We start from the raw sequence: 5,432 nt of genomic DNA on the forward strand, positions 1-5,432 counted from the left end.
TATGTTAGCCATTTCTGTAACCACCCCTTATCTGGCAAAATAATTGCAGCACAATAATGATTTGCATGATACCTTGAAATTTGGGGGGAGGGGGCATGCCAAGTTGGGCATCACTTTGTCTTAGCAATTAATGGGATATTAATAACTAAAATAGGTTAATATTAAGCAAGGTGCCAGTTGAACAGTCTCTAATTTGATCAATGTCTGTTCAGCACTTTGAGCATTTACTTACCTCATTTAGTCTTCCTTTTGTAGCACATGGTTGGGAGGAAAAAGTGCATGCATCTTTCCTTCACTCCTCTTTTCCCACCTTTCCCTTTGCACATAGATATTTGGTTTACTTCCATCTTTTATGCAGTGCCTGGTAGTTTGCTTTTCGTATTGTTGCTGCACTTGAGTAGAAACAAACCTTTTGTCTACAGGATACATGAAGACTGCAACTGCAAAACAAGAGCAAAAGGCACTTCCTCCCATGAACCTTACAGTAACCATACTGATTGAATCTCCAGGGACATTCCATCATTGTAATAACTCAGATTTTTGTTCCTGTCTTTTTCTTTTCACACCGGCTCTACTCTTTAGTAAAATTGAAAAAGGCTGACATTATGGACATTAGGTATCCCAACATTACCTTCTGGAGTGTGTTCAGTTTGTTCTTCATAGGACTAATTTTTATTTGTAGCTTGGATTTTTATTATGAAGTTGCATTATTGTGGACTTCACTGTCTTTTTTTAAAGATTTTATTTATTTATTTATTTGAGAGAGTGAGAATGAGAGAGAGAGAGCGCACATGAGAGGGGGGAGGGTCAGAGAGAGAAGCAGACTCCTTGCTGAGCAGGGAACCCCATGCGGGACTCAATCTCAGGACTCCAGGATCATGACCTGAGCCAAAAGCAGTCACTTAACCAACTGAGCCACCCAGGTGCCCCTGGACTTCACTGTCTTGTGATGAATTTTTTCATATGTGTTCTGTGCCATATTACTGTGGGGGTTTTTGATTAATTATAAGTAGCCTTCATGCCCAACATGGAGCTTGAACTCATGACCCTGAGATTGAGTCTCATATTCTACTGACTGTGTCAGCCAGGTGCCCCATGCGCCATACTATTGTTAAAATGAACTGTTGCTATTGTGAGATGGATTTTAACTGACCTATTAAAGGTTTGTTTCAAATGGCACTATAGAGATATTCTGGTATTTGCTTCTATCATTTGGGCCTCATGGATAATGTACAGATTTAAAACAAATTTTCTTGCTGACTTGTCCATTTCTTTCCCTATACTTTGTTAAATCTAGGATATAGTCTAACTCATCTAATATGCATTTTAAAAGTGCTATAACTATTAAATACCTTGTTTACAGACAGATGAAATAAATTTATTCCAACAAAAAATAAGAGTTCTGTGTTGAGCATATTGAATTTGAGTTGCTTATTAGATGTCCAGGTGGAACCACTGGAGCGGCACTTTGGGTGTCATTAGCATATAGAGATATCTGAAAATGTGAGACTGAATGAGATCACCTAAGGAAATGGTATACATGAAGAAGAAAGGAGGTTTGAAGGCTGAGCCTGGGGCATGCCAACATTTAGAGGTCTGGTAGAAAAGGAGCTCTCACTGGTGTTCTTGATGAGTATTCAGTGGGGGAGGTGAAAGGACAGTTGATGAATTGGTCTCTGATGACCAGAAGCTGAATTTTGACCATAGATTTCACTTTAACCAAAGAAATTTATTGGTAGCTCTTGGTAAGGTAGTGAAGTGGGCAGGGGCTTTGGGGTGGGAGGAAATTCCAGGGAATAAAAACTTAAGTTTGATGCAAATAGTGTTGGGTGTGTGCCTGCAAAGGAATGTCAATGGCTTACAGCTCTGGTTTTCAGCTACATTGGACTTTCAGCTGTACACTGAAAGGTTGTAATAAAAAGCAGCTTCTTTGGAGCATTGCTGTTTAAGCTGCCTGCCTTTCCTTAAGAACTCTCTTAGTTTCTGGAAACTCCTTTTTAAAAAATAATAATTAATTTAAAGAATTTGAGTATAGTTGACACATAATGTTACATTAGTTTCCCTCATTCTTAATTGGCCCTACACACGTGAAGCCCGGATGCTGCATAGAATAACGATTTCAAGAGGCCCAAATCTTGTTCAAAGAAGGACTTATGAATTAAATTTTAGGAATAGCTTCCTCAAATATAATTTCCTGTTTTTAAATTTTTTGTTTTTATTTTGTATTTGATAGAAATGTTTCTTCCATAGGAGCAGATTCATAGAGTATTGAAGATCAGAACAGAATCAAATCAAATCTTTGTTTGAATTTTGTGCACATTTAACACATCATCACCTCCTACTGACTTTATCTAAGCAGACTTGCAAAATAAATACTATATATTATAATGTAGATCTGTAGGTGTATAATACATTCTCCAAAATTTTCAGGGACATTTTAATTTAAAAATTATACATGTATTTAAAGTAGTTTGTAGAAAGAAAATTATATTTCATAAAAATACGATGTACATATTTACTAGAGGTGCAATATAATACAGGGAATTATTATTTATTTTTTTGCCAATAATCAAGTCCATATTTTGCATCATTTTAAAAAGTTTTTATTTTAATTCTAGTTAGTGAACACACAGTGTTATATTAATTTCAGGTGTACAATATACTAAATCAACACTTCCATATAGCACCCTGTGCTGATCAGGACAAGTGCTCTCCTTAATCCCCATCACCTATTTAATCCATCCCCCAACACCATCCACTCTGGTAAACATCAGTTTGTTCACCATATTTAAGAGTCTGTTTCTTGATTTCTCTCTCTCTCTCTCTGATTTTTGTCTTTGGGTATTGAGTTTTATCAGTTCTTTATACATTTTGCATACTAACACTTTATGGGATATGTCATTTGCAAATATCTCCTCCCATTCCACAGGTTGCCTTTTAGTTTTGTTGATTATTATTTCACTGTTCAGAAGTTATTTGTTTTTGTTTTTTTTAGATTAGATTATTTTTTATTTTTTTAATTTAATTTAATTTTATTATGTTAGTCACTGTACATCATTAGTTTTTTTAATATAATTTTATTTTGTTATGTTGATCACCATACATTACATCATTAGTTTTTGATGTAGTGTTCCATGATTCATTGTTTGCGTATAACACCCAATGCTCCATTCAGTATATGCCCTTTTTAATACCCATCACCACACTAACCTATCCCCCTACCCCCCTCCCCTCTAGAATCCTCAGTTTGTTTCTCAGAGTCCATAGTCTCTCAATACATCATTAGTTTTTTATGTAGTGATCCATGATTCACTGTTTTCGTATAACACCCAGTGCTCCAGGCAGTATGTGCCCTCCTTAATACCCATCACTGGGCTAAACCATCCCCCCACCCCCCTCCCCTCTAAAACCCTCAGTTTGTTTCTTGGAGTCCATAGTCTCTCATGGTTTGTCTCCCCCTCCAATTTCCCCCCGTTAATTTTTCCTTTCATTCTCCTAATGTCCTCCGTGCTATTCCTTATGTTCCACAAATAAGTGAAACCATATGGTAATTTTTATTTTGATGTAGTCCCAATAGTTTATTTTTGCTTTGGTTTCCCTTGCCTCAGGACACATATCTAGAAAGAACTTGGTATGGCTGATGTCAATAGTTATTGTTTGTGTTCTCTTCTAGGACTTTTATGGTCTCAGGTCTCACATTTAGGTCTTTGATTTTGAATTTGTAGCTTTGCGCAGTGGCAGTATTGTAGCCAATGAGGTTTATCCGAGGCGCGATTATTGCTAATTGATTTTGAATTTGTGTTCCAGTATCATTCTTTTGCATCTTTCTATCCATTTTTCCCAACACCATTTGCTGAAAAGACTGTCTTTTTCTCGTTGGATACTCTTTCCTGCTTTGCAGAAGATTAATTGATCATATAATGTTGGTTTTATTTCTGGATTTTCTCTTCTGTTTTAATGCTCTATATGTCTCTAAACAGTCCCATACTGTTTTGATCACTACAGCTTTATAATATAACTTGAAGTCCAAATTTGTGATGCCTCCAGCTTTGCCTTTCTTTTTCAAGGTTGCTTTGTCTATTCAGGGTCTTTTGTGGTTTCACAAAAATTTTAGTATTCTTTGTTCTTGTTCTGTGAAAAATGCTGTTGGTATTTTGATTGGGAGAACACTAGATGTGTAGAGAGCTTTGAGTAGTATAGACATTTTAAGAATATATGTTCTTCCAATCTATGACCATAGACTGTCTTTCCATTTCTTTGTGTGGTCTTCAATTTCTTTCACCACTGTTTTGTAGTTTTCAGAGTACAGGTCTTTCACCCCCTTGATTAGGCTTATTCTTAGGTATCTTATTATTTTGGGTACAATTATAAATGGGATTGGTTCCATAATTTCTCCTTCTGTTGCTTCATTATTGGTGTATATAAATGCAACAGATTTCTGTACATTGATTTTGTATCCTGCAACATTACTGAATTCCTTTATCAGTTCTAGTAATTTTTTTTGATGGAGTCATTCAAAGTTTTCTATATAGAGTATCATACCATCTGCAGATAGTGAAAGTTTGACTTTTTCTTTACTGACTTGGATGCCTTTTATTTATGTTAGTTGTCTGATTGCTGTAGCTAGGACTTCTAGTACTATGTTAAAGAACAACAGTGAGAGTGAACATCCCTGACTTGTTCCTGATCACAGAGGAAAAACTTTCAGGTTTTCCCCATTGAGAATGACATTAGCTATGGGTTTTTCATATATACCCTTCATTATATTGAGGTATGCTCCCTCTAAACTTACTTTTTTTTTTTTACCACAAATGGCTGTTGTACTCTTTCAAATGCTTTTCTGCATCTATTGAAAGGATCATATGGTTCTTATCCTTTCTTTTATTAATGTGGTTTATCATGATTGATTTGCAAATATTGAACCACTGTTGCAACCCAAGAATAAATGCCACTTGATTGTGGTGAATAATTTTTTAATGTATTGTTAGATTAAGTATGATTTATTTTATTGAGAATTTTTGCATTGGGTTCATCAGGGACATTGGTCTATAGTCTTCTTTTTTGTTATTGTGTTTATCCGCTTTTGGTATCAGTGTCCTGAACCCTCTTCTACTGGATTTAGGCTTCATTTGTTGTTCTTTCTTTGGCCCCTTTAGATGTAAGGTTAGGTTGTTTATTTGGGATTTTACTTGCTTCTTGAGGTAGGCATTTATTGCCATATCCTTACCTCCTAGAACCACTTTACTGGAATCCCAGAGGTTTGGAAATATTGTGTTTCCATTTTCATTTGTTTGTATGTTTTTCCCTTTCTTCTCCTAATGTCCTCCATGCTATTCCTTACATTCCACAAATAAGTGAAACCATATGATGATTGACTTTCTCTGCTTAACGTATTTCACTTAACATAATCTCCTACATGTTGATGCAAAAGC

At 35.6% G+C, this 5,432-nt stretch overlaps 1 pseudogene; it reads left to right on the plus strand.

Annotated features, from left to right (window-relative positions):
* The first annotated feature begins 3,723 nt into the window (after positions 1–3,723).
* On the plus strand, positions 3,724–3,856 carry LOC114200793 (U4 spliceosomal RNA; annotated as a pseudogene).
* The last annotated feature ends 1,576 nt before the right edge of the window (positions 3,857–5,432 follow it).

This window comes from Eumetopias jubatus, unplaced genomic scaffold (genome assembly GCF_037043125.1).
Source record: "Eumetopias jubatus isolate StellerSeaLion01/CBP00866 unplaced genomic scaffold, mEumJub1_p1.0 scaffold_11, whole genome shotgun sequence".
Lineage (NCBI taxonomy): Eukaryota > Metazoa > Chordata > Mammalia > Carnivora > Otariidae > Eumetopias > Eumetopias jubatus.